Raw genomic sequence first — 14,609 nt, 5'->3', positions numbered from 1 at the left:
TGTTGACACTATTGTGTTCAGATGCCAATCAAGCTGGATGAGCTGGGGACTGGCCAGGCATCTCTCTCCATGCAGCCTCCCACATGGCTGGTGTGGACTTCCTCACAGAACGGAGGTCTCAGGAGAGCAGGACTTCCTACTTAGTGTCTGGCTTCCCCTAGAGTGAGTGTTCCGAGGGAACAAGGTGAGAGCTTCCACTTCTGCCTTGGAGGCCAGCAGCGTTATTTCCATGGGTTACCAGCCATGTCCATGTGTTACCAGCAAGTCTCAGGGCCAACCCAGATCCAAGGGGAGGAAGCTACACAAGGGCATGTATACAGAAGACATGAGTCATTGAGAAGCTACTTTTGGAGACCCACTACCATGATATGCCAGCCAATACATTCACTTCGATGCCCGTAAATTTAGGTTTCTGCCACTTGCAACCACAAGCAAGTTTGCCACTCACAACCATAACCACAGCCTAGGTTAGGATGCAGCCCTGCTCTCCTGTCTCCCTCTCAAGCCCAATTCAGATGCTGCTTCTTTGTGCACCCTCCTCCATCCTCTTCCCCCTACCAGAATTAATCTCTTCCTTATTGAAATCCACAACTGTGTTGGAAATCAGTAGAAAGAACTGAACAAAGCCTGAGTCATCAATGAGGCTCAACACTCTGCTGAGGAAACTTAAGCTGGGGAAACTGAGACCCAGAGAGGCAACACCAAAGTCACTCAACAAGTTTCTGGATTCAGGAAAGCACACAGAGCCCTTCTCACATTCTCTCTCATAGAATGGATATTATGTACATAGCTGATTCTCTCCACTGGACTGTAAACTCCTGATAAGCAGGGATTATGCTACTTCCTCTCTGTATCCCCCACCACACCTTGGATGGGGTTTGAACAGGGGACAACTGCAGAACTTGTTTGCTGAAGCAACTTTTACCTCGGGACTTTCCCAAGTCTGCTCTGCCCTAAGCTATCATTCAGTTTCTGGGGAGCCATCTCTCTGCCCCCACAAGAAAGTAAGGGCAGGAGGGACAAAAAGCAGCATGATGCGGCAAAAAAGCAGCACACAGGCTTGGCGTCAGGCGGGCCTGCATTCTATTTATTTTATTTTATTTTATTTCTTTATTTATTTTTTTGGAGACGGAGTCTCACTCCGTTGCCCAGGTTGGAGTGCAGTGGCACCATCTTGGCTCACTGCAACCTCCACCTCCCAGGTTCAAGTGATTCTCCTGCCTCAGCCTCCTGAGTAGCTGGGGTTACAGGCGCGCACCACCATGCCCAGCTAATTTTTGTATTTTTAGTAGAGATGGGGGTTTCACCATGTTGGCCAGGCTGATCTCGAACTCCTGACCTCAGGCGATCTGCCTGCCTCGGCCTCCCAGACTGCTGGGATGACAAGTGTGAGCCACCGCACCTGGCCAGGCCTGCATTCTAATACAGGCTCTGCAAGTAGAACCTCCATTTTCTTATCTGTAAAATGGGACGTGATAACTACACCTGCCTCCTTGTCATGTGGCTGTGCAATGCAATAATGTATGCAAAAGGGCTTTGAGATTCTAATAAGCTACACGCACGCAAGGGGTTGGCATTATTAATAAATTCGGATGCGCAGAAGCCCGTGTGCTGGCAGGGCCAGGGAGGGGATGGAGGGGCACCACAGCCCAGATCCCCAGAAGAGCTGCCCCCTCCGCCTTCCCTTCTTGCCCACCCCACAGCTTTTTCCAGGCCCAGGGAAGAGCAATGTCACCAAGAGCTGCCCATCACAGCCCAGGCAAGGAGAGCCTGAGCCCCCTCAGATTTCTGCTCCCCCTGCAGATTACCACCCATTATTAGCCCTGAGTGGGGAAAGAGACATGACTAATTGTGCCCACAGTTGCCTCCTGGCATGGACAATTAGCCACCTGCATCTAATTCTGAGGGACCCAGAGGCTAATTGCATCTGCCAGACCCCATGGGGGGGTGTGTGTGTGTGTGTGAATTTTTGAGCTACCAGTGGGCACCAAAGCAGAGGCTGTTAAGATGAGTGGGTATTATTGCATTTAACACTCGCTAAGAGCCTGCTGGCCCCTGAACACAAAGAAACCAGGGCACGACATTGTCCTTCCCTATGGAAGAGGGACAAAGGAGGCTTTCACTGGTGAATGAGCAGAGCACATCCCCTAGCTGGTGAGCCTGCTCTGACTCACTCTCGGGGTGGAGGGGCTGACTTCAGGGTGGACACCGCCATCAGAACCACGGGCCCCAGGGTTCTGGAAAGATGCCATCCCGGACCCTCCCCTATGCCCCTCTCCTCCCTTCAGAGCTCTGAGCATGCTGTACGTTGATGCAGATACATTGGCCTGTATGCCTTCCCCTTCTCTGGCTCAGGGCTGGGCACATAGTAGGTGTCGAGAAAATGTGTGTGGATGAATAAATGAATGAGTAAATAAATGAATGACACCTGCTGCCTCCATCAGGGCATCCTGGTTTCAGCCTGTTTTGTTAGGGCACCCTGGCATATGCCTTCTCATTTCATGCCCATCCTTGCCAAGCAGCATGCAGAGACCTCCAGGGGGTTTGGCTGTACGGGGGGACCCTGACATCTCCCCCGATTCCAGCCGGCGCCTGCTTTGATCTAGACAAAGGCCGAGTGCCTGACCTTCACCTCCAACCCTTGCTTTCGCTCCCACTCCTGCAGCAGCTGCTCCCCCTGGCTGCTGAGGACTCTGGGCCCCATGTAGAGACTTCCAGCTGGAATTCCCAATCCTTGGCTCCACATCCATCTGCTTTGCATCTGCTTAGGAGGCACGCCTGCCCTGGCTGGTCCCGTGGGATTTAATCTTCTCAGGCCACCTCCCCTGACCCCCTGTGGGGCAGATGGACTACCTCCTCTGAGCCACTTGAGCCTATCCCTGCCCAGGCCTCCATCTGGCCCCATTCCACTCCCCCACAGAGCCCTTTGCCTAATGTGGCTCAGTTGTTTGCAGAGGATTCTTTGCTCTGGCAGCAGGGAAGTGGTTGTTAAGGTCAAAGTAGACCACTGCTGTGATAAACTCCCACCTCTCAGTGGCTTCCCTCAATAACACACAGTGTAGGCCTCTCGCAGTGGCTCACACCTGTAATTCCGCACTTTAGGAGGCCAAGGTGGGAGGACCGCTGGAGCCCAGGCCAGTCTGAGCAACATAGTGAGACCCAGTCTCTACAGTTTTTTTTAAATAAGAAATAAATAACACAACACAGCCCAGCATGGGTGGGTGAGGGTGTTCTGCTCCATGCAGTGATCCCACCAGCCAGGCCTCCTCCATCTGGGGGTCAGGGTCCCACACTGTCCCATCTGCGTCCAGCAGGCAGATGAAGGACAAGGGAGTGTGGAGAATAACAGGGAGGTTTCCAAGACCTTGTCTAGAAGGGGCATACCTCATCTCTCCCACATTCCATTGAACTCAGTCATATGGCGGCACCTAACTGCAAGGAAGCCTGGGACTTGTAGTTCACTTATGTGCCCAGGACGAAAAATGAACAACTAGCTGGTCTCTGACACTCCCCACCCAGGATCTCAAATATAAAGCGAAGAAAATGAGCAATTAGGCATTTCCTCTGTGAAACACCACGATGTGGTATCCAAACTCCCTGCCTCATTCCTTGGCCTTCCCTCTCCCCCTTCCACACCCTGTGTATACTCCAGCCACTTCAAAGCCAGTGAGTTAGGACCCCCGAAGCTGCCCCCAGGCTGTTGGACAGGTCTGTGGTTTGCTTATTTCATTTCCTCTGCCTCGGGTGTCCTCTCCATGTCCCCCACGCTCTACCCCACCTTCAAGACCCCCCTCAAGGGCATGCTTCCCTGCAGAACACCCCCCGCCAGCCTCCTTCCCAGAAGAGGTGGCAGCCTGCTCGCTCTCTGCCACCATCGTGCCCTGCACCTGCCCACGCACACTTTCTTCTCCATGGCCCACTCAGCAGTCCACCTGCATGCATTGAATTGTGTCTCCCTAAAAGATATATCCAAATCCTGACTCCTGGTACCAGTGACTGTGACCAAATTTGGAAATAGGGTCTTTGCAGATGTAATTAACTTGAGCATCTCAAGATGAGATCATCCTGGATCTAGGACTTGTGCCCTTGTAAGAGAAAGGAGAGGGAGATGTAACACAGAGACCCAGGAAGGCCCACGGAGAAGGCCATGTGAAGATGGAGGTAGAGGTGGGAGCGACACAGCACGAGGCAGGAACACCGAGGACTCCTGGCAGCCACTAGAAGCCAGGAGGGAGGCATGGGGCAGACTCTCCCACAGACCCCTTAAAGCAGCAGTCCCCCACATTTTTGGCACCAGGGACTGGTTTCATGGAAGACAATTTTTTCACAGACTGGGTGGGGGGATAGTTTTGGGATGATTCAAGTACATTCCATTTATTGGGCACTTTAGTTCCATTGTAATATAAAATAAAATAATTATACAACTCACCATCATGTAGAATCAGTGGGAGCCCTGAGCTTGTTCTCTTGCAACTAGATGGTCCCATCTGGGGGTGATGGAAAACAGTGACAGGTCATCAGGCACTAGATTCTCATAAGGAATGTGCAACCTAGATCCCTCAAATGCACAGATCATAACAGAGTCTGCACTCCTATAAGAATCTAATGCCACCACTGATCTGATAGGAGGTGGAGCTCAGGCAGTAATGCAAGCTATGGGGAGTGGCTGTACCTACAGATGAAACTTCCCTCACTAACCTGCTGCTCACCTCCTGCTGGGCCACCCAATTCCTAACAGGCCATGGACAGGCACTGGCCCATGGCCTGAGGGCTGGGGACCCCTGCCTTAAAGAACCAGCACTGCTGACACCTTGATTTCAGACTTTTGGCCTCCATTACTGTAAGAGAACAAATTTCTGTTGTGTTAAGCCACCAGATGTGTGGCAATTTGTTACAGCAGTTCTATGAGTCAAATACACCATTCACGTGGCCTCTGACCACTAAAAGCCAACTGCAGATGTTACATCCGGAGCCATAGCTCCAACGCTTTGAGAGGCCAAGCAGGTGATGCGACTATGTGTAGGACCTAAGAGAATGCCTGAGCCTGTGTTGAGCATGAAAACATACGCCTCCCTGGAGAATATTCACATTTATTTTTGTTTAAAAAAGAAGAAAAACTAAAAGAAAGTGCTATGACAGTGAAACAAAACAGTGTTGGGAATTTGGCCTGTAGCTAGGGTGACCATATGTCCTCGTGTACCCGAGACAACTCTGGATTATCCCTGTTGTTCCCGTGTAATTTTTCCTAGGCCCCTCGACCCTCAGAAGCATCCAGAGTGAACGGTGAATGATGGGCTCACTCATGGGCCATGAGTTTTCCCCTGCCTTCAGAACAAGCATTCAGAAAAGATCTGCCTTATCCCACCTCCAGTCATGTCCCCACCCCATTGATAGTGTAGATGATTATTCAGCAAATATTCACTCCCTCCTGACCTCCAGTCCCATGGGAGGAATATTTTTCCCTATCCAGCAGATGCAGGACTTGCCCGTGTGACCGCTTTGGCCTCACGGTGGGCAGAGTTTGCTTCCCTGCTGTTGCATTTTGGTCCCAGCCCCATGACTTGCTTTGGTTAATGGGATGTTAGCAGAGATCATTGAGCTGAATTTGAAAAGCACTTGCACAAGTGAGCCACACCCCTTGCACCTCTGGCATCATGCGGAGCGCTTCTCCCAGGTACTTGCTGCCCCTTTTTAAAATTTTATTTTATTTTTTAACTTTTATGTTAAGTTTGGGGTACAGGTGCAGGTCTGTTATGTAGGTAAACTACATGCTGCAGGGGTTTGGTGTACAGATTATTTTACCACCCAGGTACTAGGTACAATACTCGATAGGTAGTTTTTCAATCCTCACCCTCCTCCCACCCTCCACCCCCAAGTAGGCCCTGGTATCTGTTGTTCCCTTCTTTGTGTCCGTATGTACTCAGTGTTAGCTCCTACTTATAAGTGAGAACATGTAGCATTTGGTTTTCTGTTCCTGTACTAGTTCACTTAGGATAATGACCTCCAGTTGCAATCATGTTGCTGCAAAGGACAGGATCGCATTCTTTTTCATGGCTGCATAGTAGTCTATGGTGTACATGTACCACATTTTCTTTATCCAGTCCACTGTTAATGGGCATTTAGGTTGATTCCATGTCTTTGCTCTTGTGTATAGTGTTGCAATGAACATACACGTGCATGTGTCTTTATAGCAGAACAATTTACATTCCTTTGGGTATATACTCAGTAATAGGATTGCTGGGTCAAATGGTAATTCTGTTTTAAGTACTTTGGGAAATCACCAAACCGTTTTCTACAATGGCTGAACTAATGTACATCCCCACCAGCAGTAAATAAGCATTCCTTTTCTCTGCAACTTTGCCAGCATCTGTTATCTTTTGACTTTTAAATAATAACTTGCTGCCCCTTTAGCCTGGACCCTGGGATGAACACCCTTCGAGTAGATCTGAGCCCAGTCCTCAGAGAGAAGCCAAACCCAGCCAAGTCCTGCTTACATCAGCTGAACCCCCGCCAACCTGCAGAGGTGTGCGAGAGAAACAAATGCATATTGTGGTATGTCCCTGAGGATCTGTGATTGTTTGTCACCCAGCGACAGCTGACTTCTACAGCCACACACTACCATCTGCTCCCAGTGTGTTTGTGTTCACTCCCAATTCCCTGGATTCCAACTCCAGACTCCTGACCCCGACTTCAGTAAGGGTCTCGTGCCTCTCCATCCAGCTAGGACCTTGGCTGATCTCTCCGTGCCACCTCTGGGGAGGCCTCCTCATGTCAGGCCTCAGCAGTGGGGCAGAGGGGTGGTGAGGAGATCTGGAAAATTATAGGATTTCCCTTGTTGTGCTGGATTAAATTAATTACATGTCTGTGAACCTTCTAGGCCAGCACTGTGCAACAGAAACAGAATGTGAGCCAGGTGTATAATCTAAAATTTTTCAGTAGCTACATTAAAAAGTAAAAAAGAGGCCAGGTGCAGTGGTTTACACCTGTAGTCCCAGCACTTTGGGAGATTACAGGGCAGGGAATCACTTGAAGCCAGGAGTTCAAGGCCAGTCTGGGCAATAAAGTGAGATCCTGTCTCTATAAAATATTTAAAAATTAGCTGGGCATGATGGTGCACACCTCTAGTCCCAGCTACTCAAGAGGCTGAGGTAGGAGGATTGCTTGAGCCCAGGAATTGGAGGCTGCAGTGAGCTGTGATCGTGCCACCGCACTCCAGCCTGGGTGACAGAGTGAGACCCTGTCTCAAAAATAAATAAATAATTAATTAGTTAAGAAATAAACAATTAATTAGTTTAAGTAAAAAGAAAGTGAAATTAATTCTAATAATACATTACATTTAGCCCAATACACCCCAAATATTATTTCAACATGTAACCAACATTAATTACTTAAATTATTATATGTTTCTATTATATTATATATATGCATTATTTAACAGACATTTTGCATTCCTTTTCACGCCCAGCCTCTGAGGTCCAGCGTGTATTTAACAGGCACGGCATGCCTCACTTCAGACCGGCCACATCTCAGTCCTTAACAGCCATATGTGGCTTACGGCTACCGTACTGGACAGCGCAGCTCTGAATAACGGAAGGCAAAACTCCATGTCACCAGTGTGTAACGTGGTGCCTGGCACACAAGGGGCACTCAGTAAATAATTCCTGAATGGATGAATGATAAACACATAGGCATTGCTTTAAAGCTGAGAACAGGTAGGCAGACCTGTTACCCACGGGAAAAAAAAAATGCCTATGGCTTAGACCCATCAAATTTTCATTATAACGGATGGTGGTGTTTTGGAAGGCCACGTTGGCTGGTGCTGTGTCTGCGTCCGAAGCAGACTTGCTCAAAGGGGTCATATGTGATGAAAATACAACCTCAGGGAGCATTTCCCAAACTTGTCTGACCACCGCATGTTATTTAAATTGTTCTGTTTTTGTCAGGATGCCAATAGAGCATCCTTATGTGATACTGTTTAAGTTGAAGCAGACAGAAAAAAAATGATCTCAGAGTTGAATTAATTGCTGTAAGAAATGATCAAAATTTGATTCATATGCTTAATATAAAGTAAACATTGAATATTTGCACCAATAAATGTTAAAATCATGAGATAAAATGCATAACAAAGACTGGCAATTGTCAAATAGAAACGCACACAGCCTGGCAGTGAGAGGCAAAATATACAACCTGCTGCTGAACCTCATGCTTCCTGCCTAAGGTGATTTATCAGGGGACTTTCTATTGTTGTCAGGTACAGGAGACCCTTTCCCAAAGGAAGATCAGCACTTAGAAATAAAAGCTACGACCAGCATGGCCAACATGGTGAAACCCTGTCTCTACTAAAAATACAAAAATTAGCTGGGCGCAGTGGCGCACACCTGTGATCTCAACTACTAGGGAGGCTGAGGCAGGAGAATCACTTGAACCTGGGAGGCGGAGGTTGCAGTGAGCTGAGATCACACCACTGCACACCAGCCTGGGCAACACAGTGAGACTTTGTCTCAAAAAATAAAATAAAATAAAATAAAACAAAACTAATAAAAACTACCAGTAGTCAAAGATGTATCATGTGTCAGGCACTGTTCTAACTCTCTGAGGCTGATACCACAATCAGGGTAATTTTATGGATGAAGAAACTGAGTCACAAAGAGGTCAAGTAATTTCCAGGTCAGGTTGAACCTGGGGATTCTGGTTCCTGAGCCGGTGCTCCTAACTGTTATACCACACAGCCTCTTTTGTTTAATAATTAGAACCACTCTATACATTTTTTGCATTTTTCTAATGTACACTTTAAAATGAATTTAAGATGAACAATGCCACCAGCTGTGAGAGCTCCTGTCCTTTGGAATACCCACGAACATCTCACGGAACCTTTGTGTGCCATGGAACGGAGTTTTGGAAATGGTGCTGGAGAGATATATGCAAACACTATTTAATACTGCCAGAAGCTATTTCAAACCATTTATTGATTGATTTCATCACTCCCCTTTCTCGCCACCCCTCTTTCCAGAAGAACATCTTACAATAAAAACAGAGTAAAAATCAGATCAAGCAGGGAGGTGTAATATTACAGGTAATGCTGTAGAAATTAAGCCCGAAATCTTGTTCTGAGCTTCCCAACAGCTGGAGTCTGGAGCAAAGGCCGGCTGGGCGTGGAGTTCTTATTGTCTCAGAGGTAGGACCAGCCCGTGTGTCAAGAGAACCAATTTTTCTTGGCCGAGTGCCCTAGAATGCATTTGTCATACAGACATTTACATAAGTGGCATTGAGCAGTGTAATGAATTATATCCCCAATAGTCATTTTACAAAAAGAAAAAAAAAATGCAGTGATGTTCCTTGGGCGGCTCTTGCATCACCGTGGAACCTTTGCTGAGGGCAAAATATTAAAGTGTTGCTCCATGAAACAATTCCAGAGGGGAAATCGAGTAACTCCAGCACCTTGATTCTAGACCAAAAAGGAAGTGGAAGCAATTCTGGAATTTCAGCTTAAGCTGCTTTCAGATCTGTTCTCCCATCTTTATGCCTGCAGCCTTCTTCGGCATTGTCTCCCAATACCCAGCTCTGAGCACATGCTGTCTTGCCCAGAAGATTGCAACTATTCTGCAAGAATGTTTCTCTCCATGCACCAGCACAGGATAGGTATTCACTGAGCGTTTATTGCTGAATAAAGGAATCATTCAAAACTTAAAAATATGAAAAAAAAGGTCTCACATCACTCCTGCCAACTTGCTGGTCCCCAAAGTCAATGTGTACTTGCCTTTCTCTGTGCCTTCCCTGGCCTGGCCCCTGCTGTTAAAATCATACTCAGACGCCAACTCCTCTATGAAATTTCCCTCTTTGCCTCCCGCAGAAATGCGTACCATCTTCACCATTCTCCCCGGCATCCAGCACAGACAGCTGCTTACCCCGGGGCAGCAGGCAACAGTGGCTTTTAATGTCAGGAAGCCTGGCTTTGAGGGGCTCCGGTAAGTCTCTTAAGCAAGTCTGAGCCTCGGTTTTCTCATCTATAAAATGGCCAGGCGGGAATGAGGAGAGCTCTCTAAGTTACAAAGAGCTACGTTAATGTGCATTCACCCAGCGGTGCCCCTCCAGCCTGAAGGTGGCTTTACAGCAAGGTTACTCATCAGCGTCACCTCTCCATCACCAAAATGTCTAGCAGGGGCCTGGCTCAGAGGACTGAATAAACGCCGGCAGACTTAAATGCGAGGGGTATAATACATGTGCTTTATGGCTGGTATGCTAGGTCTCCAACCCAAATATTCTGGGCAATATTCATAAATATCTAGAATTAACTCCCAACACTTCACATTTCTTTGATTTCATGGTTCTAAGAATAGAAATAACCTTTCAATTTTAAATAGAAATTGCGGAGCTGAAGACAAGTGACGAAAGTCTTCCAAGACATCCAGGCTCAACTGCAGAGTTCAGGCAGGGCACGGAACACCGAGGGGGAGGTCTGTTTGACAAATCTTTGAGCCAAGCCAGAGTTCCAGAGAGCGAGGTCTGAGGCGGGCTCCGCTGGAGGCAGGCACAGCCTGGGCAGAGATGATTAGCAATAAATGGAGAACACCTCAGGGGACCCTCCTACAGACAGTCTGTCACCCAGTGTTTTTACCATTCCATTTCAAAGTTTAATTAGATAATCACTTTCCAATGCCTACATGCAATTAACCCCTTTGGAGCAGCCCTCGTTCACAGTCAACTTTCATAGGCCACAGAAGCCGAAATGTCCACGACGAGCCTCAGCGTCGCAGATTTCAGGAAAACATTTCTCAAGGAGAAAAATAACTAACAAATATTTGTGGGTTTTAAAAAGAGAACTTCTTTCTTAAATGCCAGAAAGAAACCATTTCTCATCCAAGAGCTCAGCGTGAACCATCAGTCCCTCCTTCCTCGTACAAGGCCATGGACAGAACCATCTTCGGGCGCAGCCAGGCTGAATTCTTCTGCTGAGGAAGAGAAAGGGGCTTGCAGCCTGTCCTTCAAGGCCACCTGCCCGGCCAGCTACACGTGCAACCCCCTCTCCCTTCCTTGCAGGTTGCTGTGCTTGTCCCATTTCATTTAACACACTGGGAGAATGCAGATTCCCTATGGTCCTCTTTCACCCGTGTGATTCACAAACCCAAGATGGCAAAAGACCAAACTGAATTCACAATGTCCCTGGACTTTCTTTTCTTTTCTTTTTTTAGAGATGGGGTCTCACTGTGTTGCCCAGGCTGGTCTCGATCTCCTGGCCTTAAGCAATCCTCCCACCTCCACCTCCTGAGTAGCTGGGACTAGAGGGGCACACCACCATGCTCAGCTTTCCTGGACTTTCAAAAGCAATTTGTTTATTTGCGTGGTCTTTTAAAGCACTCCTATATGTCATGTGACCCTTCCAATATCCCCATGAGGTGGACAGGAAAGGGATTGTTATGCCTGTGTAACACGCAAGGACACTGACTCACAGAGGGGCCAGATTCAATGTCACACAGCTGGTAACAGGCAGAGCAAGATTCCAACTTAGGGCCCTAGATACAGGCTCCCAGTTGCACACTCTTTCCACCATGCTGTCTTTATTTATTCCATACCTACTTATTGATTGCCTACTATGTGCTAGGCCCTGGGGATTCAGCACTTCACAGGTCACAGGAGCTACCTATTCTCAAAAGATTATAAAACTAATGGAGGAAGCAGACATAAAACTGCAGTGTGAGAGTCCAGTGAGAACTGGAAGCCCTGGGAGCCACAGAATCCCAGTCCAAGAGTCCAACCTGACACTGGGAAGCCAGGTGAATAAAGCAGAGCCAGGATGGGGGTGAGCAAGGCTGGAGGAGACACTCAGTCTGTGGGGAATGCAAGTCCTGCCCCTGTGACTCATGGATACACTGGAAAATATTCAATGACTGGCTCTGGGGGGAAACAGACGTGATGTGTAGTGTCTGCCCACTCCCCTGGTGTAAACGCTGCCATTTCATGACTGGCTCTGGGGGGAAACAGACCTGATGTGTAGTGTTTGCCCATTCCCATGGTGTAAATGCTTCCATAGCTGCTGATGTCAAGCTACCAATATTAAGTCACTGCAGGTTGGGAAGAGATGCAAACGTGTGCTCCTGCAAGCTGGTGTGAGCTGGTGCCAGCCAGTGGAGGCCGACTCCAGCATGCCACTGAAGTGACATCTAGAGCAAGGCCTGAAGGGCTCATTACAGAGTGGACACAAATGATGGATTTGAGTTTGAGTGAGACCAGAGGCAAAACTGAGGACAGGTTTTTACAGAGCTGTGCTGTCCAATACTGTACTCACTAACCATATGTGGCTATTTGGTTTAGATTAAAATTTATTACAATTAAAAATTCAGTAGTTTGGTGGCACTAGACACATTTCAGATGCTCAGTGGTTACATGTGGCTAGTGGCAATCACATTGGACAGCACACATTTTAGAACATTTCCATCCTCATTGAATGTTCTATTAGCTAGCACTGTAGGGAAGGAGGGAGGCAGGATGAATTTCTAGCAAGAGAAGAGAAGCTGTGACATGGAAGATGAAGGGCCAGCTAAAATAAGCTTCCTCAATGTCCCAATTTCACCGAGGATCAGCCTCAAATGAAGGATGGATTGAATGAATGAAAGTTAAGATGTTGAGCTCCTCTACTGTGCTGAGCCTTTTTTTCCTTTTTTCTTTTCTTTTCTTTTCTTTTCTCTTCTCTTCTCTTTCTCTCTCTCTCTTCTTTCTTTTGTTCATTAGCTTGTTCTTTCTTTCTTTCTTTTTTTGTCAGGGTCTCACTCTGTCACCCAGGCTGGAGTGCAGTGGCATAATCTTGGCTCACTGCAGCCTCGACCTCCTGGGCTCAAGCCATCCTCCCACCTCTGCCTCCCAAAGTGTTGGGACTACAGGTGTGAGCCACCACACCTGGCCCTGTAGTGAGACTCTTGCTGGGTGATCTGCTCCCTGCCCTTGAGGAATTTACAGCCCTGGTACACAGTAGGTGCTCAATACATGTGTCAAGGCATTTTGGACCATCTTGGGGACAGTGCTCCATGGAGCATGCTTTGGGACGCACCTGTCCAAACACAGCCCTGTGTGAGCAGGTGAAGCCCAGGGCTGCAACTACTGCTCAGGTGCTCAGGTGCTGGCCCACAGATCATCCGGCTTGGGCTAAGACACCCATCGGGAAGTAGCTTTGTCTCCAGTGAGACTGTACTGTGTATGTTCCTTGTTTCATCAGCACACAGGAGCATGGTGATGACCACAGATACACAGTGCTCGGGTCAGTTGCTGAGGAAACCAAGCCCGTGTTTAACAGCTAAGGCAGCAGCAAGCCTTTGGTGGAGCCCAGCACAGCCCCACCTCATGGAGTGGAAGCCGGATTGGAATCTAGCTACACTTTTCTCCAAAACCCATGCTCCGTCCCTACCCCCCACACACTTACCTCTTGATCACTTTCATATCACAGCCCCTGCTCATCCGAGAACCTGGTTTCCTTCCCAGCAGTCCTCCTTACTTCTCTTCCCAGAGCCCGTGCCACTTTCACAGCCACTTTAAAAAGGAAAAAGAAAGGTGACTTTTATTCTATTCTAAAAGTAAAATCTCACTCTTTCAAGAAAATTAGAAGGCAAAAGAGAAGTGGAAGGATAAAGGAGGAAAAACTTTGCCCATAGTTCCAACCATACAAAGACAGGCACTGTGCGGGTATTTTCTGTGTAACTTTTACTTTGTGGAGCATCTTTTTTGTGATCATGCTGTGGATTCAGCTTTGAATTCTGCTTTTTGTCTCAGCACGCGATCACCTGCACTCCCAGGTTACTGTACTCTTACCAACATGGTTCTCCACGGCAGCATCAATTTTAAGTGGCGGGTGGACCCTGGTTTACTCAAATCATCATCCACTTTTGTTGGACATCGAGGTTATTTCCAATTTCTCTTTCAAGTATGGCAGCTTGGTTTACTTCTCCAGCTTTTTCCACGTTTCAGAATCTTTCTTTGGGATAGATTTTCAGCAGTGGAATTACTGGATCAAAAGATATGTGTATCTGGCCGGGCACGGTGGCTCACACCTATAATCCCAGCACTTTGGGAGGCCAAGGCGGGCAGATCACCTGAGGCCAGGAGTTCAAGACCAGTCTGGCCAACATGGCCAAACCCCATCTCTACTAAAAATATAAAAATTAGCCGGAGGTGGTGGTACATGCCTGTAATCCCAACTACTAGGGAGGCTAAAGCAGGAGAATTGCTTGAACCTAGGAGGCAGATGTTGCAGTGAGTGGAGACCTCACCACTGTACTCCAGCCTGGACAACAGAGAGAGACTCCATCACAAAAAAAAAAAAAAAAAAAAATGGTGTGAGTATCTTAAAGTTTCTTAATACAGATTGCCAAATTTCTTTTTACCAATTTATACCCCCAAAGCTCAGGTGTGGTGGCTCACACCTGTAGTCCCAACACTTTGGGAGGCAGAGGTGGGAGGATAGCTTGAGCCCAGGAGGTTGAGGCTGCAGTGAGCCAAGATTATGCCACTGCACATCCTGTCTTCTCTCCTCCCTCACCAGCCTTGGATTTTATTGTAATCTTTCCTCACTTCATAGGTTCATGTACTAACTCATTGTTTTATCTGAATTCCTTTTATTATTT

The 14,609-nt window shown here is 47.6% G+C and overlaps 1 long non-coding RNA gene across 1 annotated transcript in view; it reads right to left on the bottom strand.

Moving 5' to 3' along the window:
* LOC130540804 (uncharacterized) overlaps positions 1-14,609 on the bottom strand; it is a 50,603-nt gene that overhangs the window by 33,453 nt on the left and 2,541 nt on the right. The window contains exons 2-3 of the long non-coding RNA XR_008954807.1: positions 13,412-13,518; positions 4,430-4,487 (exon numbers count right to left, since the gene is read on the bottom strand). This is a non-coding gene — a long non-coding RNA (uncharacterized LOC130540804). The remainder of the gene's footprint in view (positions 1-4,429; positions 4,488-13,411; positions 13,519-14,609) is intronic.

Source organism: Pan paniscus, chromosome 15 (genome assembly GCF_029289425.2).
Source record: "Pan paniscus chromosome 15, NHGRI_mPanPan1-v2.0_pri, whole genome shotgun sequence".
NCBI classification, from domain to species: Eukaryota; Metazoa; Chordata; class Mammalia; order Primates; family Hominidae; genus Pan; species Pan paniscus.
The sequence above is the reverse complement of the archived record's forward strand: the minus strand, read 5'-3'. Positions and strand labels throughout refer to the sequence as shown.